Source organism: Oryctolagus cuniculus, chromosome 13, assembly GCF_964237555.1.
Source record: "Oryctolagus cuniculus chromosome 13, mOryCun1.1, whole genome shotgun sequence".
NCBI lineage: Eukaryota > Metazoa > Chordata > Mammalia > Lagomorpha > Leporidae > Oryctolagus > Oryctolagus cuniculus.
Genome location: NC_091444.1, coordinates 11,581,520 through 11,609,148, shown reverse-complemented (window position 1 = coordinate 11,609,148; position 27,629 = coordinate 11,581,520).

The window sequence follows — 27,629 nt, the reverse complement described above, 5'->3', positions numbered from 1 at the left end:
CTGAAAGAGAAGTGGCGTAACTTGGACTGGATCCAGCACTCATATGATATGCGACACAGGTGTTGCAGATGGCAGCTCAATCCATAGCACCAGAACATTGGCCCCTTGCACCTTGCACCTATTTTCTGATGCCTGGAATGTTTTGTTATCTGAAGTTATAGTATTGCTGATAATCTAATGATATGTGTAATCCGTATTTATAATGCAAATTGCTTGCTTAATTTACATAAATACTTCTTTTTATTTAATGACAAATATATCTATCATTTTCAAATTTTATGCTAATTTAAAAAGCTTGTTTATTTGTCTATTTTATATATTCATTAAATATAAATTCAGTCATAATTACATGTCATGAGAATCCATGGTTCTTTGATTGCATCATAGGATATTCACTTAAATTTAGACATTTTAATATTTCTTTAATAAGACAGACTACAATATAAATAATGCTATCATTATTTATATTTCAGATCTATATATAAACATATTTTCATACTTGTGCGTAAGCTTGCAACAAAGTAAATAGGTATTCAGATAAAAAAATCCATAAGAATGTTTTTTGAAATACATTTTGCATTTTTATCTTTTACTCCATGATCTTTAATTTAATGTATTTTTGTATCCCATAATGTATCTGATATCTTACATATGTTAAAAAATATAGCAACTCATGCATTTCTTAACATGACCAGTATACCTAAAGATTGATTAAAGTAGTAGAACTTAAGGAAAAAGCCTAAAGGAGGTATAGTCAATCTAATATATAAATACATGCTTATAAAAATGAATCCCAAATTGTCACATGAGAGGAAATAGTAAAAGTGATATGTCACCATGTCTCTTGTATTGTGGAACATGGATGGAATGGGAGGATATTAGATTAAGTAGATTAAATCAGACCCAGGAAGCCAAACATTACATGATCTCACTCATAGGTAGAATCTAAAATAATTGATCTCATAGAAATTGACAGTACAAAATAGGTTATTAGAGATTGAGAACAGTGGGACAGGGCTAACACTGTTACAGTTCGGAGGAGTGAATTCTGGTGTTCTATAGAAGAACAGAGTGAATACAGTTAAGAAAAATATATCATATACCTCAAGATAGTTAGAAGAGACTTTGAATGCATTGACCATAACAAAATGATGAAAATTTAAAGTTGCAGATAAAAGAAATCTAAAAGCTTTTATTTGTTCTACCCTTAAAGAAACATCACATAATCAAAACATCACATTGCAACATAAAGATATAAGCAATTTATTTAATTAAAGATACAATAATTTTAAAAGTAATTAAAATGTTTTCCAAGAGAACAGGGATTGTTGAATAATTTGTTCACTGATATATCCCAAGTACCCATACTAGTTCCTTCAAGGTAGTAGGACTTTCATGAAATCCTTGTTGAATAAATGAAAATAAATTCAGGCTGGCGCCACGGCTCACTAGGCTAATCCTCTGCCTAAGGCACCGGCACACCAGGTTCTAGTCCCGGTTGGGGCGCCGGATTCTGTCCTGCCTGCTCCTCTTCCAGGCCAGCTCTCTGCTGTGGCCAGGGAGTGCAGTGGAGGATGGCCCAAGTGCTTGGGCCCTGCACCCGCGTGGCAGACCAGGAGAAGCACCTGGCTCCTGGCTTTGGATCAGCGCAGTGCACTGGCCGCAGTGGCCATTGGGGGGGAGGGGTGAGCCAACGGAAAAGGAAGACCTATCTCTTTGTCTCTCTCTCTCACTGTCCATTCTGCCTGTCAAAAAATAAGAATAAAAATAAATAAATTCAACAACTTCAATAATTGCATTAAATGTAAATGAGCAAAATAATACAAGATTGAATAAAAGGGCAAGGATTACGTCAGAGATTGTCCAATTCATTGAAAGGCAAGACCAAATTTATGCTGTCAAAATGAGATACATAGTATGGGAAAATAGTCTGAAAGCAGAAGGATGGAAAAATACATTCTGTCAAATAATGAATAAAGAAAAGAAACATCTTAAAATATAGATTTCCCATCATCTCAGATATGTACCTTCATAAATACATATCTCCATGTCCATGCATGTATATACGTGTGGGTACATACATATTCTATGAAGTATTTGCTTTTCTTTTTTATATCAAAGTTATTCATAACTTTTTATGACATAGCTAAACTGAGTGATTTATTTATATTGGTATGTAATCTTGAATTCCATAGATATTTTTCTGTTCTCTTCTATGAAGCATGAATGACTGTTCTTTGAAGTGCATGAAAAATTTATAATCACATTTTATTTAGTGATTTGAGTTAAGCCATAAGTATCCATTCCTCTAAACCACAAAGATTGGAGAATAAGTTCCATTTTTTCAAATACATTTAGCACTTCTTGCCTTTCACTGACAGTGACCCTGAATAATGCTTGTTTGTTTGCCTTTAGATATTACATAAACAACGTGAATTAGTCAGGTTCTCCAGAGATACAACTAATAGCAGATGATGATGGACTGATGGATGGATACCTGGATGGTAGATAGGTAGATAGATACACAGACATCGGTGAATTGACTGTAAGGAATTGGCTCATATGAACATGTAGGCCTACAAGTTTTCAGATCTGCAACCTGCACACTGGTGACCTCAAGGAACCATTGGGCAGTTCCAATCCGAGAGCCCTAGACCCAGCATGAGCTGATGTTTCAGGTCCGGCCTGAATGAAGCAGAGATACATGTCAATCTGAAGACAGCCAGACACAAACCACCTCCTTCTGGGTTGTACACAGCCTCTCATTCTATGCAGGCCTTTCATGGGTTTGATGAGGCTCGGCCACAGCTGAGGAGGCCACTCTACTTTGCCATTTATATAGAGTCAAACATTGATCTCATCCATAAATGCCCTCTAGACACACCAGGAATCATATTTGAACAAATATATGTGTACCCATGATCAAGACAAGTTGACACTTAAAATGACCCATAATACAAAATGGCAGACATGTGTTATTATAGCGTCCGCGTCTCTAGTGGAAACACGTGGAAAGACGTACCCGTAATCCTTTCTGCCCTGCTCATTTTGATGGATAACGTTGTCTGTGATCCACTCTCCTTCACTTGGCTGTCAGCGAGTGTGTGTACTGTTTCTGAGCTCTTGGTTGGATAAAGAGAACAGACTTTACACGTCCTTAAGTAAGCCAACTCTTGAAGGGAACTGAGAGCTGGGGAAGCTCCCCTTTCCTGGATCCTCTGATTTAAAACCCTCCATCGTTTTAGCCTACGCGGTCTTGCCCCTAATTTACCCTCTTCCTGCCACTCTTTCCCTAAAGGCCAGTTCTGTCCTTAGATAACCTTTTCTTCCTCTCAGACAGACTACATCTCTTTACTAGTCCTTGCACAGAGCATTGACACCTGACATCCTTCTTTAAATGCAGCTGATGTCACGTCTTTCACTCAGGCTGGGCATGGTGAAAAGAGCATGAACTTTAGAAGGAGACAGGCTGCAGGGCTTGGAACATGCTCTGCTCTCTGATGACTGCTCAGAGAGAGGTCTTTGGAAAGGAGTGAACACTTTCAAACTTCAGTTGTTTCAAATGCAAGATGAAAGTGTAATGCTGCCTCATAAGATTATAATGAAAATTATAGGAAGATTCGCTGAAGACATACAGGAGCAGGTACACAGAAGCCTTGCTACCTCCTTTTTCCTTCACTCCAGTGTTTACCAAACGCCTTTTAGATAGGGAAACCTGCCTGACACCAGGATACAAGGTTAAAGACATGCTCTCTGTCTTCAAAGAATTCATATATTATTGAAAAGACAGCATAAAAATAAGCAATTGTCAGCATTAAGGGAATGTCTATAAAATAAGTAAGTGTACTGCAACACAGCTATTCAGAATATATGTACTAACAGCTATCCAAAAAGGGTAAGTATTGCTTTACTGCAGTGATAAAAATAAGCAAGGATTTGGGGGTGAGAGGTTTTTCCAATAGAACTGGGCAAGGAGGCTTCCATATATGAGAGCTGAAGAGAGCTGGTGGCAACATCAAAGATGTCAGGCTGGAAGCCGGTTTATTCTGCTAGGGCATGAGGAGTCGAGAGAAACCTTGTAGAATTAAGAGGGGTCTAAACAAGCAAAATCAAGATACAACAACAATATTACAGGGATTTCAACTCTTATGAAGTAGGTATTTTGCTGTCTTCATATTAAAGATGAGACAGAAATGAGGAAGCAACATTTCCTACATACTAAAGCTTGTGGGTTTCTGAGCCAAGGTTCCTGCCATGGGACTCTCGCGGTATCTCCAGTGCTAAGTGCATCTGCATGGCTTGCTCCTCACCAACAGCTTCCGGTGCTGTCTCTGAGAGGTTATTCAGCTTGGAGGTCCTTAGATCATCCTAGAAACTCAATTTCTTTATGCCCATGTCATTTTGTGATTGTTTTGCATGAGACAGAATTTACCATATAGAAAATAGATTGGCCGGCGCCGTGGCTCACTAGGCTAATCCTCTGCCTAAGGCACCGGCACCCCGGGTTCTAGTCCCGGTCAAGGCGCCGGATTCTGTCCCGGTTGCCCCTCTTCCAGGCCAGCTCTCTGCTGTGGCCCGGGAGTGCAGTGGAGGATGGCCCAAGTGCTTGGGCCCTGCACCCCATGGGAGACCAGGAGAAGTAACTGGCTCCTAGCTTGGGGGGTGAACCAACGGAAAAAGGAAGACCTTTCTCTCTGTCTCTCACTCTCACTGTCTAACTCTGCCTGTCAAAAAAAAAAAGAAAAGAGAAAGAAAAAGAAAAGAAAATACATCCGCATATAGCATGAGAACAGCTCTCTACATGAATGGATTTTGCATCCCCTATATATTTTCCCTATGACGACTGAAGTGAGGCTACAGCTCTTGGTGCAAAGCCTACCTGTGGTTGTTCATGCCTGACTGCACACAATGAGCCTTTATCTGGCAGATTACACAAGAGAAAGCTGCCCCGCCCACCCCAGACTCCGGGGCTGCACTGCTGTCACTGAGGGAGGTTACAGGCAGGGGTCGGGCTCCCTGGAGGGCCCATCACGCTCTTCACACACACATTTGCCCTGGTGCCTCCATTTCGTTATCTGAGGTCCTGAGTGGAGGTCGTCATGCCTCTCTGCTAGCACCTAGAGGAATGGAGCAGAAAGTCACGGAGCTGCTTTTTCCTCCTGTGACTCAGTATCCAATACTTTTCCACACTTCCCTTTTCCTCTCACTGTCCCCATCAATGCCATAAATAATCAAAAGTATTATAGGTGATAGTATGGGGCTATTGTAGGTAGAAAATATTAAGATAAAGCTCACTTGTATGTTAAATAAAAATGTTAATGCCAATAACACAATCAAGGGAAGAAAATTGTAGTTTATATTGAAGACTGTTGAATGAATGAAGAAATACTTCTTACCAAATGGCACTATTACATTCTCAGTATTGGTAAAGATAACTATTTCTCTGGATCAAGCTATAAATTCGATGCAATCTGAATCAATAATCTAACCCATTCTAAAATCCAGTTAGAATACATAGGGTTCAAAGTGGATAAAAAGTTTCATGATAAATAGAATATTTTCCAAAATACTAATTCATAAAACTCTCATGGATCCCAATTATAGGATTAATTTTTTTTTCAATTTAATACATTTAATGTTATTTTTATGTGGTGAGAAAAAAATTACTTCCTGGCTGGCACTGGTGCAATGGGTTATCGCCCTGGCCTGAAGCCTTGGCATCCCATATGGGCGCCGATTCAAGACTGATCCTTTTCCAATCCAGCTCTCTGCTATAGCCTGGAAAAGCAGTACAAGATGGCCCAAGAACTTGGGCCCTTCCACTCACGTGGGAGACCTGGAAGAAGCTCCTAGCTCCTGGCTTCGGATCAGCGCAGCCCGGCTGTTACAGCCATCTGGGGAGTGAACCAGTGGATGGAAGACCTCTCTTTCTCTCTGCCTCTCCTCTCTCTGTATAACTCTGACTTTCGAATAAATAAATAAATTTAAAAAAAGAAAAAAATCACTTCCTTCACCAAATGGTCCTTTGTTTCATGCATCTTCTTTTCAGCTTGATAAAGCCAGAAAATTAAAATATTTATTATGATTTTTAAAACATGTGTGAAAATGATTGCACTTTATGTAATTAGTTGATTATACATTTTTAAATAAACCAAAGACTGCACAAATTCAAAGGAAGATTTAAAAGGTTCCTGTCCTGCTAACACAGATTCTGGGAGGAATCGGTGCTGGCTTAGGCAGCTGGGCTGTTCTCACACTGGAGACCTGCGTGTACTTCCTGGCTTTCAGCTTCAAAGCTTCACCGAGCCTTGGCCATTGCAGGTGTTTTGGGAGCGTCTCCCCTCTCAAATAAAGAGATTTTATAAAAATTAAAAATAAAAACAGATGTATATCTTTTATGATGGGTTTATGCTGCATACAATGATGATGTGAATAATTTCACTCTATAGAATATTTTCATAGCTAACGTAAAGTGTAATTTCTGTTGTTCCTTGTTATTGTCATTTCTAGTGTTATTTGTTATTGTAATTGATGTTATTTCTATTGTTAATATTTGAGTTTGAGATATTTGAGCATGCCTGTGAGAGGAGTGTGCTTATCTATCACGCTGATATTAGTTACCATAGAATTTTATAAAAGCATAGGAAAATCTACTAGACAAACCACTATAATTTAGAACACGTCTCTCCTGAGTCTCACTCTTTGTCTAAAAGGAAGGTAATCAGATGAATTGAATGTAAATGCACAAAATGCTATTATAAAAGAAAATTATGCTTTTCATCTCAGTAGGCTCACAACCGCTAATACACAGATAGTTGGCATGTCTCATACTGACAGTCATATACACCTTACCCTTCCAGCTAAATACGTTTATGACTACTGCATTTCAACCACCCAAGCTCCTTATTCACGATCTGCTGTTACTCCATGGGGTTGGTGCACTCTTTGATAGTCCACAATGATGACCAACCCTAGAAGTGACCAACTATGTGATGTTGTCCCCTGGAATTAGGACTGGAATCAGAAGACTGTGGCAAAAGTGACATGTGAGTTCCATGGTTAGGTTACAGAAACGTATTATTTCCATTTTGCTAGCAGACTCTGTGCTTGAGGCTTGATGCAAGCTGACACCCTGAGGTGATCGTGCTGTAATAAGTTGACGAGGGTGGGAGATGTGGACAAGGCTCCCAGATTCAGCCTGACCAGCCCCAACCATTGCAGCCATTTGGGGAGAGCATCCATGGATGGAAGATCTCACTCTGTCTCTCCCTCTCTCTCTCACTCTGCCTTTCAAATAAAGAAATAAATATTTAAAAAAGAAAGAAATTGAGGGTGGCCTCCAGTCAACAATCAGGAAGGAATGGAAGCACTGACTCCTGCAGCCACAAGGACCTGAATCATGCCAGTGAGCACTGAATGAGTGTAGAGGGAGATTTTTCTCCAGCTGATCCTTCAGATGAGGTTACAGACACTGGGCTGGCATTCAGATCACAGTCGTGGGCTGAGACCATGAAGCAAGGGACTCAGAACCCTGATCCATACAAGCTGTCAGATGATAAAACTGTGCTATTTTATTAAATTTGGGTGCAATTTTAACAAAGCCATAGTTAACAATGCACGATGACATGCAGCAATAATAAAAATCTCTCATGTCAAGTACACCTATTTCCCAACTATGAAATGATGTATTGTGACTTTATTACTAGAATTTCAACATCAACTATAAACATCTGTCTTTTCAAAAAGTCATTTGATAGAGAATCTGAGGAAAAGAGGTAGGAAGAGAGAGAGAAGAGAGAGAGATTGAATGAGAGTACTCCTATTTGCTGGTCCTCACCCAAATGCCCACAGTGGCTGCATCTGGACCAGCTCAAAGTTGCAAGCCAAGCTCTGTCCAGATTTCCCACATGGGTTGTATGGACCCAGTCACTTGAATCTTCACGGCTGCCTTCCAGGTGTAAATTAGCAGGAAACTGGGATTGACAGCTGGACTCAGGACTCGAACCCAGGAACTCTAATATGGGATAGGGGCATCAAAATTAACATCTTAACACTTAGGCCAAATTTCCACTCCAGCGTATCAATATTGATTTTCTACTGAACATGAGAGACTTCAAAAACTAAATGACAGTTGGAATTAAAAGGTTAATTTTATTTTGAGCGTTTTTTGAAATATATGTGTATGAATGATCTTCAAAGACTTCTCAGAAAAAGTACATTTTGAAAAAAGTATACAATAAATTCAAATGTTTTGTATTTTCACAAAGTTTTTAAAAATTATTTAATAAAATGTAGGACTTGGGGCTGGAGTTATGGTGTAGCAGGTAAGGCTACCACCTACAGTGCCAGCATCCCAAATGGGCACCGGTTCAAGTTTCAGCTGCTCCACTTTAGATCCAGCTCTCTGCTACAGCCTGGGAGGGCAGTAGAAGATGGCCCAAGAATTTGGGCCCCTGCACCTGTGTGGGAGACCCAGAAGAAGCTCCTGGTTCCTGGCTTCGGATCGGTGCAGCTCCAGCCATTGCGGCCAATTGGGTAGTAAAACAGCGGATGGAAGACCTCTCTCTCTCTCTCTCTCTTTCTCTCCTCCTCTCTCTGTGTAACATTGACTTTCAAATAAATAAATAAATCTTAAAAGGCAGGGTTACAGAGAGAGCTAGAGAGAGAGAGAGAGATCAATCCTTCTTATCCACTGGTTCACTCCCGGAATGGCTACAATGGCCAGATTGAAGTCGGGATCCTGGAACATTATAGGGGTCCCTCAGGTGAGGCAGGGACACAAGTAGTCAGTCCATCTTCTGCAGCCTTCCCAGGCACATTAGCAGAGAGCCTATCATAAATGGAGCAGCCAGTACTTGAACCAGCAACCATCTGTGATGCTGGTGTTACAGGCAACAGCTTACCCTGCTGTGTCACAGTACCGGCCCTGTCAACACACTTTGTGAAGTACTCTCATTTGGGAGGAGAGAAAGTGTTTCCAAACAGTTTAAGTTATGTAAAACATAAATGTGTGGAACAAACCATTTATATTTTAGGAATTTTTTCACAGGATGGTTTGGATTAGGTTTCTTAAAATAATCTATCAAAGGAAACCTGCGGAAGACACATGGTAATTTGTTACTTTGCATTTAGGAAGCACAGACAATTATCGTGCTTCAGAGACTTTCTCTGTCACACTTCTCAAATGTAATTACACAATGGGAATCACGTAGAAATGCTATTAAGTGTGATAACAAGAAGTCATGACCGAGCCACCCAAAGTAAGAACCAGAACAGCGGCGTTGCTGTGAAATTTGACTGTCACATGTTGCTGCAGCCTGCTGCTCCGTCCACAGGAGTCATCACCACTTAACATTTGGTGGCCATTGTTTTCTTTGTTCTTAAAATTATCGTATTTTCTCTAAGAGTATAAAATAACGAAGTATCATTTACAGGATGAGCACAGATACAACAATTCCATGGAAAAGCAATGAAAGATCCTCATTTCAGCATAGCGCCTACTTACATAATTATTGTCAGAATTGTTAAATAGTTCTAAGGTAGCCCAGTTCTGTGAGGCAGAAGGACCAATGCTTGCCTGGATTATTACATTGGAATTCCAAAAGTTTCCTCGCATTGTAGGTATAGAATAAGCTTCTGTGGAAACAACTGGGAACCTCCTCAGAAATGTTTACTAAATGTTTTAATATGAAATAAGTGCAAAGGATACCAAGGTTGCCATTTTTTTAATCATTCTACCTGGCAGCTGCTCTATTGGGAAACATAGTACAGGCATTAATGCATCCTGAAAAGACAGCGGTTTACAACTTGTATCAGGTCATAGAAAGATAAAATTTAGGGGCCAGCACTGTCACATGGCAGGCTAAGCCTCTCTCTGTGTCACCCCTTATGGGCACCGATCATGTCCTGGTCGCTCCTCTTCTGACCCAGCTCTCTTTCTGTGACCTGGGAAGGCAGCCTAGGATGGCCCAAGTGCTTGGGCCCCTGCACCCATGTGGGAGACCCAGAAGAAGCTCCTGGCTCCTGGCTTCGCATTGGCCCAGCTCTGGCTTTTGTGGCCATAAGGAGTGAACCAGCAGATGGAACATGTTTCTCTGTTTCTTCCTCTTTCTGTCTGTAGCTCTGCTTCTCGAATAAATAAATATTTTTTAAATGTAAAATCTAGTAGAGTTTGATGTGAATGAAACCTGTACAGGCTTGTTTGAGCTTCATCTGACTTGTGTGATTTCTGAAATGCTCTCACTGCATGGGAGCATCAGCTGTTTACTCTGAGGAGCTAGAACCTGGGAGAAACAGGCTTCCTCCAGAAGCTTCAAGCAGCATCAAATCTATGTGGCTACAAGATACAGGATAGGAATCCAAAGCACACCCAGCGATAGCCTAGCAGAAATCCTGCTATTTCCAAGGAGAGCTTTGGGCCCAGAAAGCATGCATGGTCATAAAACGTGCTGAGTGCATGTGTGTAACCTGAAGGAAGACAATGGTACTCAGTCATTTCAACTTCACCCAGAAAGCATGCATGGTCACGAAACGTGCTGAGTGCATGTGTGTAACCTGAAGGAAGACAATGTTACTCAGTCATTTCAGCTTCACCCAGAAAGCATGCATGGTCATGAAACGTGCCGAGTACATGTGTGTAACCTCAAGGAAGACAATGCTACTGAGTCATCTCAACTTCGGTATCTTAAAGTAGGCTCAAGGAACAGTGGACTGGGCCCCTTCTCTGGATCAGTTGCCTCTGACCAGTGCTGGATACTCACCACAGAGCATCACCAGAGGACAGAGGTCTTTCATCCAGGAAGCAGTCCTTACCCAGACTCTTTACTAAGATCTGAGAAGTCCTAACAATTCTTTCAGTTGATGTCAGAGAGCCTAACCAAGGGCCATGCCCTGAGATGCCCATGAAATTAGAATAATGTCCAAAGAACTAGCTGTTCATCCTCATCACGCGTGTATTTTTTTTTTTTTTTTGACAGGCAGAGTGGACAGTGAGAGAGAGAGACAGAGAGAAAGGTCTTCCTTTTGCCGTTGGTTCACCCTCCAATGGCCGCCGCGGCCGGCGCGCTGCGGCCGGCGCACCGCGCTGATCCGATGGCAGGAGCCAGGAGCCAGGTGCTTTTCCTGGTCTCCCATGGGGTGCAGGGCCCAAGCACCTGGGCCATCCTCCACTGCACTCCCTGGCCACAGCAGAGGGCTGGCCTGGAAGAGGGGCAACCGGGACAGAATCCGGCGCCCCGACCGGGACTAGAACCCGGTGTGCCGGCGCCGCTAGGCGGAGGATTAGCCTATTGAGCCGCGGCGCCGGCCCATCACGCGTGTATTGTTAACTATTCTTCTATAAAACTTCAGGCAAAGCTAACTAAGAGTTGTTCATCTTCTTGATGACATGCCCCAGGAATTTAGGGGCTGACACTACAGATTTCTAAGTCAGATCCTGGTTCTCACATCGTGGTTTTGGCCTGTTACTTGGCTTTATGTAAGGCAGAACAGATACCTGTGATGAGACCAAATTTTAAGAATTATAAAGAAAGGGTGGTTGTTTAAGTATTTCCAAGAAGCCCTGTTGTATGCAAGGCAGAGAATGAGAAATGACTGAGATAGATGGAGTCAGGAAGGCAGTCATGAATCAGGCAGGTCGCTATGCATAAGGAAAATCAGAATCATTTTATGTCCTAAGACATGTGGAAACGATTTTGTGATTCAAAACCATAAAAGGAGCACAAGCAGTGTGTTCACAAAGCCAGACCACTGACTGAATCTAGACTACAGTAATTCACTGAGGCAATAATATCACGGGAAAGCTTACAGAATGACGATTTCAGGAGGGAATTCCCTGGCTCTCCCAACAATCCAGCCTATTTATAGTATACATGCAATCCATTCCGTTATAGCTGTGATCACAAAGCAATACATGTATTAAAATGAAGCATAAAACATAAAGAGAACATTTGACCTTAAAGATTGGAGGAAAGTAGTATGCATATTGAGAATAGGATTTGGTAAAGGTTGACAGGAGTGGGAAAAGACAGAAAGTGTGATAATTTTAGTTCCATTTTGCAGTACAATGTCAATGGATAATATTCAATTTTCAATTAAGGAATAGAATATTGCCAGAAAAATAAGGAATCTGTTAAAATTATACTTTTTTGCTGTTTAATTATATCTTGAAGTATATTGTCTAACTGTATGTTGCTGGTACATCAAATACAATTGAGTTTTTATAGGATAATAAAATCTAGACACAGGAAGAACTCAGTTTATCACAGTGCTGTAATTATCCTAATTCTGAAGAATGCTTTCTGAATTAAAGTCTGTGTCATGTAATATCTATTTTGTTATATCCAATCATATCATCTTCACCTTAATATTGATGGTAATGACTGATGGATCATAGTATATTTCAGCCACTCTATTTTGTATTTTCCATTAGCCATATTTTATGCTTAATTATCTTATTTGTCTTCATTAGTGTTAGCATTTTTCTTATTACATATGTCTCCTCTATTAAGTTGAAAATCGCTTACCCTTTTTAATTATCACCTTTGGGATTTTACCATCATTTTAAGAGGACATTAACAAGTTGTAAAACGAATCGCTTTCTAACCGTCACCCTAATGCTAATTCTTATTCACTCTTAGCTGATATGAAAATACAATAGTCTGATTTCTCCCATGTTTATTTAAATAAATTATATTGTACAGTGTTTTACAGAGAGCACATGGGTCACAAAGTTTAATTTTACAAATTTGTTCTCTCATTATCAAATTCTATAATAAAAGCCAGTATTTTTTCATCAACTAGAAAAAGTATTAAATTAGCAAAATACATGAAATTTCATTTTTATGAACTCTTTTACCTCATAAATTAAGTAAAGAATACACTAATTTTAACTCTAAATTTAAGAAATAACCAACATAAATAAAAGATTAGTCATAACAATAAACATTAAATAAGCACAAATATGGTTGGTAAAAATTTTTGGAATAATCATTCAATCTTAAAATATTTAAAGCAATGCTTTTGAGAATTATACATACTTTATTCTGGACTTCTGTAGTTTGTAGTTTTCTATTTTGCTATCTATAATACAGATATTTAAATGCACTGTTTGGTAACATCATAAATTAAAACTGAATTCATTAGGAATATTTGAATAGGAATCAGACAGCTGATTTTGTTAAAAATGATGAAGGGATTTATCATATATAAGATTTATTTTGAAACACAAATAATTAAAATGAATCCTTTATTAAGAAAATATTGACTGATACATAATACAATTCAAAAATTATGACAATTTATATGTGATAAAAGTAACACTTCTCATTGGTATAAAAACTATACATAAAATAAATATTGACATTATTATTCTCTGTTGAAATAAATTAATAGATAGAAAATAATGGAAAATATTAATTTTTCTATCAATTACACATTCACATTTTGGTCTATATTCTGTTTATCTGATTAGTCACTTTGATTTAAATGCTGAAACATTTTTGAGGACATAAATTGGCATGAGGAAACATTTAATGGGAATAGATGTGTTTATTATCTTGACTGAACTGCTGATTGTACTGCCACAAAGGTAAAAAAATGAACATTAGCCCATAATGAGCCATTTAGGTGTAATATGCAAATTAAAACAAATGGAAAAATCAAAATATAGAACAGAACTTGTGGTTCTGTATTACTTGAGTGAATGTGTGTAATTATAATTAGATAACACACATACTTACGATATGTAACTCAATATTTCATGTGAGTACATTTATTTGCATAACATGCATGTCTATAATGATGATATGGAGTATCTTTATTAAAGGGGATTAGTATCTAAGAACAGCTAAAAGTAAACATTGGTTATTTTTTCTAAATTTTTATATACATCTATTATGCATTTAAATATAGTTATGAAATATAAGTTTCTATAAGGTCAATAACAGTTACATGCTGATTGTGGTTATGGCTTCTTTATATTAAGTAACAATTGTATTAACTAAATTATCATGTTTGATTAAAATGAAACTCTAATATTTCATATTTGAGAATAATTTAGTTTTTAAGGATGCTAGAATAATATTGCTGAGCATAATAATATATAAAAAATTAGAGTGCTTATTCAGTATGTTTTAGAAATAGTATTTATTTGAAAAGTAATCAGTTATTTTATTAGTTTAATTAAGAAATGATTACCTAGAAATGTTCTGAACTCTATAGGAATAATAAGATGCAATTTCACAACAAAGATATAAAATAGATATGATAAGAAGTTAAATATATGTTGACCAAAGTTGAACTGTCAAAACCAGAAATTGAATTTTTGGTGTTATGACTCCATGACCACAGTATAAAATGTATTTTTAATAAGTATATTGCAATATATTTTCAAATATATAAACTCTCTTTACATAAAACAAATTTCACGTAAAATAATTATAAGTGAAAGTATTTAAACTTAATTCTCACACATTTTTTAAATTTTTATTTATTTATTTATTTGGCAGAGTAACAGAGAGAGAAAAAGCTTCCATCTTCTGTTTTACTAAGTAAACCTGGCAATAGCCAGGACTGAGTCAGGCTGAAGCCAGGAACCAGGGACTCCATCTGTGTCTCCCTCGGGGGTGGCAGGGACCCAAGTACTTGGGCCATCTTTCACTGCTCTCCGTGCACACAAGCAGGGAGCTTGACTGGAAGTGGAGTTGGTGGGACTTGAACCAACACTTCCACATGAGATGCTGGCACCACAAGAGGAGGCTCAGCCCTCTGTTCCACGAGGTTGCCCTGCCCATACTTTTTTATACTGGCTCATGTAGGGGACTGGTGCTGAGGGACAGTGGGTTAAGCCACAGTCTGCAGTGCTGTCATTCTATATGGGCACCAGTTCAAAGCCAGGTTGCTCCACTTCCCATCTGGCTCCCTGCTAATGCACCTGGGAAAGCAGTGGAAGATGGCCAAAGTGTTTGGGCCCCTGAAACCACGTGGGAGACCCGGAAGAATCTCCAAGCTCCCAGCTCTAGCCTGACCCAGCTCTGGCTCTGGCAACCATTTGGGGAGTAAAGCAGTAGATGGAAGATCTCTCTTACTCTGTCTCTCCTTTGCTTTCTAATTCTGAATTTTAAATAAATAAATACATCTTTGAAAAAAAATAAGACTGGATTATGTCTTATTTTTTCAGGGGGCTTCCATAGCCTTGGCAACTCATGACAAGAGCCTAGGGTGATTACTGAGGCCATAAACAAGAGTGTCAATTTGTTAAGTCAACAACAGGAGTCACTGTGCACTTACTCCTCATGTAGGATCTTTGTCCTTAGTGTGCTGTACATTGAGATGTAATGCTATAACTAGTACTCAAACAGTATTTTTCACTTTATGTTTCTGTGTGGGAGCAAACTGTTGAAATCTTTACTTAATGTATGCTAAACTGATCTTCTGCATATAAAGAGAATCGAAAATGAATCTTGATGTGAATGGAAGGGGAGAGGGAGTGGGAAAGGGGAGGGTTGCGGGTGGGAGGGACGTTATGGGGGGGGGAAGCCATTGTAATCCATATGCTGTACTTTGGAAATTTATATTCATTAAATAAAAGTTAAAAAAATAAGACTGGATTATGTGATAAAATCTAATCTATATCTCGACTTTTGATAAAATTCACTCAATTTAATTAAAATCAACAGACTTCAAATGTTGGTATAGAAGTATAAAAACATTTACAGACACACTTGAAAACCTTCAATACTGTAGCAAATATTTATGAAAATATATTTATACTTGAACATTTTAATTTCTCTACATGAGAACTGAATGCAGATAAAAGAAAAGTTATGGGGGCCGGCGCCGTGGCTAACTTGGCTAATCCTCCGCCTGTGGCATCAGCATCGCATATGAGTGCTGAGTACTAGTCCTCTTGCTCCTCTTCCAGGCCAGCTCTCTGCTGTGGCCCGGGAGTGCAGTGGAGGATGGCCCAAGTGCTTGGGCCCTGCACCCTCTAGGAGACCAGGAGGAGCACCTGGCTCCTGGCTTTTAATCAGTGTAGCTCCGGCCGTAGCTGTCACTTGAGGAGTGACACAGAAGGAGACCTTACTCTCCGTCTCTCTCTCTCTCTCTCTCTCACTAACTCTGTCAAATAATTTAAAAAAAAAAAAGAAAAATTATGTAACTTGCATAGTTTCTTAAAAATACATATGAACAACAATTGGTTACGGAAGGATGTGAGAAAAATTGTTCTTACGGTTTTGTTTCTATAGAATTACTTAAACAGTATTTAGAAAACATTTCAGAATATACAAAGGATTTACGTTAAAGGTTATATTCTATCAAAAAATTGCAAAGCGAATCATCAGCAAAAAAGAGAAGGCACAGACAGACAAGGAAACCTTGTGATGTAATGGAAATTCCAGGCTTGAGCTCACATTTGGCACAAGATGTAGGTCAATTTTCTGGAAGAAAGGGACTCCCAACACAGCTCTTCCTTTAACTATTTTTACTGAAACTCACAGAAAGTGAGAAAATTCTGCAGTATTATAGACTGCAGAACACCAGGGAGGCTGGCATTTGGTTATAGGTATTTACAGGCCATTGTCTAATGAAACGAGTCATCAGCATGTCAGAAATATGAAGCTTTTGAAAAACTAGTCCATTTGGCCGGAAAGAGAGGAGAAAAATAAAAAATAACTAAGCAAGAGAAAAGAAGAATCTCTGTCCTGCCAGTCAGTGGGTAGGCCACCGTGGCTTTGCTGTGCTCACCTCAACACAACGCTTTGTACTCTAATCATCTTTCTATATAAGTAAGTTCACCTAATGATAGTTGTATAAGTCATTGAGCATAAAAAATGGAATTATAATATTTTATGCTCTATGAAAGTCATGTTTCTAAAGCAATGTCTTTTCATGTATGCATTTCATCACTCTGAAGCTTTTATTAATTCCCTCTGAATAGCATTATCTTCAAAATAAATATTCCAATGAATGGAGTACTTAGTTAAATTGAATATATTTTCACCTATATTAAGATATTTGTATTCAATCTTCTTAAAATATTAACTTTGCTCATCCAATACAGGTAAATATTATATTAAAGGTATTTTGTCTTTAAAATTTTTATTTAATACTTATAAATTTTCATGGGGTACAGTAGAATATCTCTACTCATACACCATGCAAACAGATCAAACCAGGGTAGCCTCAAAAAACAAAAATGAACCTATCATATGGCCCAGATATTCCACTATTTGCTTTAAATGTTTGTCAAATCACTCATTAAGAATTTTACGCTACTGTGGTTTTAATGATCTGTGATTATTTTAAAATTTCCTGTGTTTGTGTGAAATGATCATCTTTCCATTTTATTATTGTTTATAGTCCTTGCCATATTCCTGCTGAACTTTTTTTTTTTTTGACTTATTGATCTCTTTATTTGGTGGAATGTTAAGCTCTTTTTATTTATTTATTTATTTGTTTATTTGACAGATAGAGTTAGATAGTGAGAGAGAGACACAGAGAGAAAGGTCTTCCTTTCATTGGTTCACCCCCCAAATGGCTGCTATGGCTGGAGCTATGCTGATCAGAAGCCAGGAGCCAGGTGCCTCCTCCTGGTCTCCCATGCGGGTGCAGGGCCCAAGCACCTGGGCCATCCTCCACTGCCTTCCCAGGCCACAGCACAGAGCTGGACTGGAAGAGGAGCAACCAGGACAGAACTGGCGCCCCAACTGGGACTAGTACCTGGCGCCCATATGGGATGCCGGCGCCACAGGTGGAGGATTAACCAAGTGGGCCAAGGTGCTGGCCCCGGAACATTAAGCTCTTAATTGTGATGCAAATTAAAATGTTATTTCAAAAACTGAAAAATAAGGAAAGAAAGAAGTGGAGAGGGAAGGGATATCATTATATTCTTAGAATTGTATCTATGAACTACGTTGAATCTGATCTCTCTATACTAACAGTACATTAACATGAAAAAAAGGATCATACAAATAATATCAACACATTGAAAGAAATATGCTGCACTCCCATGCTCATTGAAGCACTATTCACAATAGCCAAAATATGGAATCAACCTAGGTATCCATCACTGGATGAACAGATAAGGAAAACTGATACATAATGCATAGTGAAGCATTACCCAGTCACAAACAATGATATCCTGACTTTTGTAGTAAAGTAGATGGAATTAGAGATCCATTATTAGGTCAAGTGGAATAAGACAGGCACAGAAAGACAAATGCCATATATCCTCACTTCTTTATTAGGATAGATACGTACATTCTGAATATATTCAATCTGATCTTAGAATTGTGATTAATAATATTTAGGAAGGGTAGGGGCGGAGAAATAGAGGGAGGTCTGATATCAGGTGCCAACCACGGTCATCAATAAGAAGATCTGTTGTCCTATAGCACAGTCAAGCGACAATATTTCACAGTAGTCTGTATAATAACACCTGCTACATGCCAAACACAAAGGAAAAGTAAGAAAATAGTTATCTCTGAAGAATCCGTATACTTTAGAGTATTGTGGCAAGAATTATATTTTATATCCAGTGAAATTCCTAATAGGGATGCAAATCCTTGTTGCAATGCCATGTTGCTATGTCTACTGCATAGAATTAATGAAACTTTGAAGTTTAATGGGCTTTTGGAGGTCCATTAAACTTTTAAACTCCAGCATTTACTAGAATCAAACTAACATTTTTAACCGTTGAAAGTCACACTTTCTTAGTAAGACAAAAATATCCTTGAGTATTTCTTCCATTTCTGAAATGGCAAGGATATTTTTGGTTTGTTTCATTCTGTTCATTTTTTGCACTATTTGAGGGTTATTGGTATAGAAAAATGTATAATTCATCCTCATAGTATAATGACTATCTATATGCAGTATTCACATGAATGCTTGTCCTGCCTCTGCTCCTTACGCTTTGTGCAACACATATTCTTTAGCTGAACGGTGGAGAAAGTAATATCCGTTTTGTCCTACTAGAAATAAGAATATCACCACATATGGAGGTTACACATCAGGCCCTATTTTTAACCTTAATTTTCCTCTACCCCTGAGGGAATTCACTTTTCACATACCTTATCCATTACAGTAGGATAATGCTGTGCTCAAGCCACAACTCCTTCTTAGTTCCAGATCTATGCTGGCAGCTCTCTACTGGACACGTCTGCCTTCAATTCTTCTTCACTACTCTGCAGACCCTTCACTGGAGTATATCGCTATCAGACTACACTTAACTGTGACCAATTTCAACCTCCCATTTTTTTCTTACTGCATGCAGCAAGTTGGTTTCAACTGCATCACCCTTCTGAAATTTCTTTCTCTGACACTAATAATAAAAGTTTATTTCATTCATTTATTTACTCTGTATAATTTTTTTAAAGATTTATTTTTATTTATTTGAAAAAGCTACACAGCGAGAGGAGAGGCAGAGAGAGAGAGAGAGATAGAGGTCCTCTATCTGATGGTTCACTCTCCAATTGACCACAATGGCTGCAGCTGTGCCAATCTGAAGCCAGGAGCTTCCTCTGGGTCTCCCATGTGGGTGCAGGGGCCCAAGGACTTGGGCCATCTTCTACTGCTTTCCTAGGCCATAGCAGAGAGCTGGATCAGAAGAGGAGCAGCCGGGACTAGAACTGGTGCCCATATGGGATGCTGGCATTCAGGCCAGGGCATTAACTCGCTGTGCCACAGTACTGGCCCCACTCTGTATACTTTCATTCATGTACTTCAATTTCAGTATTTCTTGACCAAACTTCATTCAGTTAAATTATAATTCTTTTTTAATTTTGACAGGCAGAGTTAGAGAGAGAGAGAGAGAAAGATCTTCCTTCTGTTGGTTCACCCCCCAAATGGCCACTACGGCTGGCGTTGCGCCGATCCGAAGCCAGTAGCCAGGTGCTTCCTCCTGGTCTCCCATGCGGGTGCAGGGCCCAAGCACTTGGGCCATCCTCCACTGCCTTCCTGGGGCACAGCAGAGAGCTGGACTGTTAGAGGAGCAGCCGGGACTAGAACCTGGCACCCATATGGGGTGCCAGTGCCGCAGGTGGAGGATTAACCAAGGGAGCCATGGCACTGGCCTAAATCATAATTCTTAACTCATGCTTATTTCTTGGTCTTTCAAGACTCCATTGTCTTTTGTTTTACGTCTTTTCTTACTGAATGTATCTTCTCAATTGTCATCTTTTTTAAAAAAAATTAATTGATTGATTTGAAAGGCAGGGTCACAGAGAGGAGGATAGGGAGAAGGAGGGGGAGGGAGAGAGGGAGTGGGGGAGGGAGAGGGAGTGGGAGAGGAAGTGGAGGGGGAGAGGGAGGGGGAGAGGGAGGAGGAGAGGGAGGGGGAGGTACTGGGAGAGAATGAGGGACAGGGACAGGGACAAGGACAGGGAGATAATGAGAATCTTTCTTCCTGTGGTTTACTCTCAAAATGACCACAATGGCGAGGGCAGATTCAGGATGAATCCAGGAGCCATAGCTTCATCTGGGACTCCCACATGGGTGGCAGGGGCCCAAGCTTTGGGGTCATCTTCTGCTACTTTCCCAAGTGCATTATCAGGGAGCTAGATTGGAAGTGGAGCACCAGGACTGGAACCAGCACCCAGTAGGATGCTGGCGCTGCAGTGTAAGCCACTAAGCCACAATGCCGGCTCCTCAGTTAACATCTTAAGCTCTTCCTTCACTAACTGTCCCATGTTTTCTGTATTGTATAAACAAAGCTCAATACATTTAAAATGTGTTCATTGTACTCTACATATTTTATTATTTGTTTATGTACTCTACACATTTTATTCCTATAAGTAACTTTATTCTTTATTTTAAAAAGATTTATTTATTTATTTTGAAAATCAGAGTTACAGGGAGAGAGAGAGAGAGAGAAAGGGAGAGACACAGAGAGAGATCTTACATCTGCTGTTTACTCTCACGGTGGCCACCGTGGCCAGCACTGGGTCAGACTAAACCCAGGAGCCAGGAGCTTCATCCAGGTTTCCCACGTGGGTGGCAGGGGCACAAGCAATTAGACCATCGTCGGCTGCTTTTCCCAGACTATGAGCAAGGAACTGGATCAGAAGTGCAGCAGAAGGGACAAAAACTGGCACCCACAGAGATGCCGGGATTGCAGGCTGCAGCTTTATCCGCTAGGGCACTATGCTGGCCCTGGCTCCGATTTTTTTAACTATACTAATGACTCAATATGTTATATTTGTTGATTTGTTGTGTGTTTAAAAATTATAAAGGTTCAGTGGCTAAAAACAATAATAAATGTTTATTTTCCTCAGTATTGATGACTCAGAAATTTAGCAGTGCCTTTGTCAGATGTTCACGGAGCAGATTCTCATTCCATGTTAGTCAGAGTGTAGCCTGGGAACGCAGTTCCCCAAAGCTGAGCAAAGCAGACAGATGTGTTTCCCAGAGGGGTCAGTGGCAGGGCTGTCCAGTGGAGAAGCCCTTAGGTGGGAGGCCTCACTTCCTCCCCAGGCTAATGGAGGATCCTGAGGTCGGAGTGGCTGCTTTCTCTCAAGGTGAGGATCCACTGGAGAGAATGACCCAAGCCAGGAGCCCGCTGGCATCCATCATTTTGAAGCACCCAAAAATTCATAACATATCACATCTGCAGCATCATATTGGCTGGAAATGAGTCCTTTATCCCTGCACTAGGCTCTACTTTTCAAAGGGAGGTGTATCAAAGAATGTGTTGGCATACTTTAGTATTAATGGGATTACTAACACCTATTTCAGTCTGGGCTTCTCTCGGAAGTGTGATTGACATTTACAACTTAATGTCTTACTGAGATCCTTATTTTGTTTTTCACACTCAACATCTTTCACTTAGAATTAAAACCTTCTCCTCCTTTATTCCATCTTTTTTATTTTTTTGCCAGCAGTATGAGCTTAGTTTTCTAAGCTTCTCACTGTACACTGAGAAAAAATTGATTGTGCAATCTTAGGGAGTTTTCAACCTGAATTTATTTTATCTTCACTCCATTTAGGTGGGTTTCTATGACCTCCATGCATACTATTATATTTCCTCCTATTCATATTATTCTCTCAAAAAAGAAATATAGAATGAAGAAATATGCTATAGATACTTGAAAAAGATCTCTCAAATTAAAATCGAGTCCATGTTGTAGGTCATTTTTGTCAGCTGACACCCATAGCCCTGCCTACTCTAGAGTTTGGAAGTGCGTCTTAGTCTTCCTCTCCTCTAGTTGATAATTTCATTACCCATTACTTTCTCATGAATCTTTTACGTAATCATCAACTCTGATACTCTCTCAATTATTTAAGGAAAAACATTGTATTTTTTTCTTTTTGTTACCAGATTGAGTTCTCTTCTTCAAAAAGTAGTGAATCATCTCTCTCCTACAACACGTTTCGTAAAGCCTTCACAAGCATGTTCTGTATAGTTCTGCATATTCAGCTTTCGCGTGTATCTCCAGGTTTATTTCTGAAATTCCACAGTTGAATTTTAAAGTCCAGCTCTCTTATTTCCCTAAAAGAGCTATTTTGTTATCTGTACTCATTCTCTCTCTCTCTCTTTTTTTTTTTTTTTTTTTTTTTTTACTTTGTCATCTTTGTTCTCCTGCTGCTCTTCTGCTTCTCGTAAAATTTTCTTATTTTCAAGAATGGGCTCACATTATACCTTATTAAAAGTATTCTTGAATGTCCCAATCCAAGTTATTCATTTCTGACTCTACCATCTCATAATTTACATAAAGTTTGTAAACATACATCATGAGAGTTACACTGCTGTAAGACATTAGGTAGAGTTACAGATAGAGAGAGGGAGAGACAGAGAGGAAGATCCTGCATCTGCTGGTTCACTCACTAAATGGCTGCAGTGCCCGGAATGGAGCTGAGCTGAAGCCAGGAGCCAGAAGTTTCCTTCAGGGTCTCCCTTGCATGCTCAGGGGTCCGAGCACTTGGGCCATCCTCTGCTGCCTTCTCAAGCCATCAGCAGAGAGCTGGATTGGAAAAGGAGCAGCTGGGACACGAACTTGTGCCCACATGGGATGCTGGCAGTACACGTGGAGACCTGGCCCAACACACCACAGCACTGGCCCCAGTGTCTGTGTGAGGAAATTCATCTTTGCACAATATTTTTTTGGTTTCCTGAGTTTAGCAATATTTGGAATATAACAGTTCACACTGTGCATTCAATGTTGTGTAGGGAAACTTTGTTTTTCCTAGTGAACAGGTATTTTGTCCAGCGTTAGAAATAGAAAATTGATTAAAATGGACTATTCTTTATGGTTCAGTCCAATGACCAGATGTAAGGAGCCATATATTAAGTTGGTGGTATAATACATGTGCATTTTTATTTATTATAATTAACATATTGAACTAATTTTATGTCTTCTCTCTCATGTAATTTGGATTTCATTAAAATAGACCTAGTGGTAATATACATATGGGTTTTAGAATAATTGGTAAAACATTTCACAATATTGGATATCAAAGACCAACAGCAGCATTACTGCCAAGGAAATTAAATTTATAAAATTCAGATTCAGGGGATACTGTGTGGCAATGCCACCTTCTACAGCAATGGCAGCTATTATCTTTGGCTCTATCATTTCTGATATGAAATTGCTTCCCATATAAAATACATTTTCAATTTTCTTGGATATACTTTTTTCTATTACCACTTCACATCTAAAATTTTGATACCAATTCAAACAGCTTTGGACATTGTGACTAAGGAAACTGGTGAAGAAAATCACTATTTCAGTAATAAACCAATAATAGTGCCACCCACAGGTGTAATTGTAAGAGGTACTTCTTGTTTCAGTTTTTTTTTTAAATTTTGCTTTGCTGTTTAGACCCTTTTTAATGTTGCATCTACCTGGACTTCATTTTTCTACCTAGAAAATTGCACATTATTAAATCATATGCCAAAGAATACTGATAATTTTTAAAAGATATTTGAAAGCAGAGAGACAGAGACAGAGAGAGATCTGCAATATATTGGTTCACTCCACAAATGCCCACAGAGGCTAGGACTGGGTCGAGGCTCAAGCCAGCATCTAGGAACTCAACTCGTGTCCATCCTATGCCTTGCAGGAGCCCTGCTGCTACGGCCATTATTGCTACCATTATTGCCATTATTGCTGCCTCCTCGAATCTGCATTAGCAGAAAGCTGGGATCAGGGATGGAAGCCAGTTACCAAGCCCAGGTACTTGTATATGGGACGTGGACATTCTAACATGTGTCTTAACTGTTAGGCCAGAGACTAGCCCCACAGCACTCATGCTCTAAATGTTACCATGTTCTACGTAAACTCAAAAATGGCCCCTATCCTGAAGAATAAACGTAAATCATGATTGTGTGCCTTGATTCTGTCTCCCCTGGGAGGAACAATTTCCATCCCCAGCCCGTAGATTATGTGCTATAGGAAAGATGGTCATTCTTGAGCCCTTTAGTGAAAATCTTTATCCTGGTAGCTATTTGTTCCTTGTAGTCCAGTCTAATTCACTGATTGCAATTTTGCTCCCAACGAATGTTTGTAAGTATCTACGATAAGCTTGGTTGTCACAACTGGGAGAACTCCTGGCACTTAGTGGGTAGAGACCAGAGATCTGCCTAAGGCTTACAATGCACAGGACTTTAACAAAGAATAAGAAACTGTCAGAAGTGCTACGATGGCAAATACTGATGTAGTCAAGTATTCCTCTATAAAGTTATTTGACAATCACAAGCATAAAGCATTTCCTCCATTCCTAATGGACTGAGCAATAGAGCAGTTTTGCTGTGTGGGAAGCAGTGTCTGATATAATTCAGGTCACACAAAAGACCTCATGAAATATCTTATGAATATACAAATATTATGCACGTTTTTCAAAGACAGAAACCTCATTACTACTCAATGAATGCTAATAGCTGTTTTGAAGCAAATGCTCAAAATAATTACTTTCTAATCTATCAACTTTCTATTATTAGACATACCATTCCTCGTTTGTATAAAAATATCAATAACTCATAAGAGCAAATGCAAAACTGAACTTTTTAAAAAACTCATTTATTTATTTGAATTTTAGAGTTACAGAGAGAGAGGGAGATGGAGGGGGGAGAGAGAGAGAGAGAGAAAGAGAGAGTCGATCTTCCATCTATTAGTTTACTCTCCAGATGACCAGAATGGCCATGGCTAGGCCAGGCCAAAACCAGGCACAAAGGGCTTTATCTGTGTTTCCCACATGTGTGGCACGGGCCCAAACACTTGGGCCATCTCTGCTGCTTTTCCCAGGCCATTTTCAAGGAGTTGGGTCAGAAGTGGAGCTGTTAGAATAGAAACCAGTGCCCATATGGGATGCTGGCATCATAGGCAGCCGTTTTACAGGCTATCCCAGGATGCTGGCCCCAAAGCTGAGCTTTGTAACTGTGATTCATTAAGTACTTATGTGTCCAGGTTATATTAAAATTGTAACTCTCAAAAGTGGCCTCTTGGACTAAATCTTAGAGGAAAAGGCCTTCTCAAAGGAGAAATAGTAGAATATAAGTAGATTCTTAACCTCCTGGAGGCAAATCAACCAGATTCAACCGAACTGCATTAAACTGTACCTGTTTCATTTAATGATAACTTTGCCATAATCTTGGGTTATGATTATTGCTCCTTTGTTTTATTTTATATTGTATACTTAATTTATTTCATAAGAAATCTGGGAGGGCGCGCACCGATAGTCCGGGAAAATTTAGTTTAATAAAAGGGGAGTTACGGTAGCCTCAGAAAAAAGAACCAGGAAAATATTGCAGACAAAACTCTTCTGGATCCAGTGGGCATGAATCGGAGGACCTACTGGGAGAACAAGGTCGCCCACCGCGCGCGAAAGCCAAGCCGCAAGACCAAGCCGCGGGACTGAGCCGCGGAAGCCGAGCCGCGGGACTGAGCTGCGCAAGCTGCAGGGTCTGCGCGCAAGTGCTCGAAGGAGAGTGCAACAGCGGGGAGACTTGGGACGTCCAGGGCTCCGAGTCCACACATCGGCCCTGGAAGGGGAGCAGACCTGCGTGGAGAGCGTGGGAGCCCACAGTTCGGGACACCAGCGGCAGACTCAACACACCAGCGCTGGAACGCGAGGTGAGCCGAACCTCAATAACCCGAGACACCGGCAGGCAAGCGGAGAGAGGAGACTAGAGGGAACGACCCCCGGGGCGGGGGGGACTTCACCAAGCTAACTGGAAGAGAGAGAGAGGGAAAAAAAAAAAAAGGTGACTGGTACGGGCACGGGTTTCTCTCTCTCCGCTCACCTCTCAAGGGCGAGCAAGACAAAGAGCAGGCGCCATCTTGGACATACGTCATAAGCAGAGCGACCTCAGGTCTGCACCGGCCCTGAGCCTAGCAGTAAAACCTGACTCTGGGTGGGGCGAATTAACAGGAGATTAGGACCTAGTAAATTTATGGTGCTACTGAACTGAGACTGTGAAAAAAGAGACGGTGGGGGAGAGAACTCACGGAATTCACGTGAGCACTCTCCAGAGACGCTACAATTCCGTAACTTTGGCAACCCAGTGGGAGACTGAAGGAGAATTTGAGCCCACTCTAAGGGCCGAACAGATTCCCTGTGTGGTCCTTGGGAAAGAGCTTCTGATCTCTGGCTCCTGTGGGTATATCATTTGCCTGCTAACTACCTCCAACTTCGTTCAGCTGTGCAGAATAACTTCCCTTTTGAATCAAAAAAAAAGAGAGAGAGAGAGAGAGGTTTACCACGCCTAACCTGGGAGTGTCACCTTTGGCACACCAAACAGAGCTCTCAGGCCACACCCATCTCAAGCCCTAAGGCTCCATCAAAAACAGATAGTCCACTTAATCTAGAGTCATAGTATAACAAGAAAAAGCACCACAGTGAAGAAACCAAATATCTCCAATATGACAAATAACAAACGCAAAAACCAAGGTAATAAAAACAAGGAAGTCACCATGAAGCCCTCAAATGAAAAAGACACCCCAATTCAAGATTATGAGGATGATGACATAGAAGAAATGCAAGAAGCAGATCTCAAAAAATTCATAAGAACATTAAGAAGTTCTCAAAAACAAATTCTTGAACTACAGAAATCCTTAATGGACAAGATAGAAAATCTCTCTCGTGAAAATGAAATATTAAGGAGGAATCAAAATGAAACGAAACAACTAGTACAACAGGAAACTGGGATAGTGACTGAAGTGAAGAATTCAATAGATCAAATGAAAAACACAATAGAGAGCCTTACAAACAGAATGGGAGAAGCAGAAGAGAGAATATCGGACTTAGAAGACAGAGAACAGGAAAGGATACAGTCAGACCAAAGAAAAGACGAGGAAATTAGAAATCTAAAACATATTGTCGGGAATCTTCAGGATACTATTAAAAAACCCAACATTCGGGTTCTAGGAGTTCCTGAAGGCATGGAGAGGGAGAAAGGATTAGAAGGCCTTTTTAGTGAGATATTAGCAGAAAATTTCCCAGGTTTGGAGAAGGACAGAGAAATCCTAGTACAGGAAGCTCACAGAACCCCTAATAAACACGACCAAAAGAGACCCTCACCACGACACATTGTAATTAAACTCTCCACAGTGAAACATAAAGAAAAGATCCTAAAATGTGCAAGAGAGAAACGTCAGATTACTCTCAGAGGATCTCCAATCAGACTCACAGCTGAC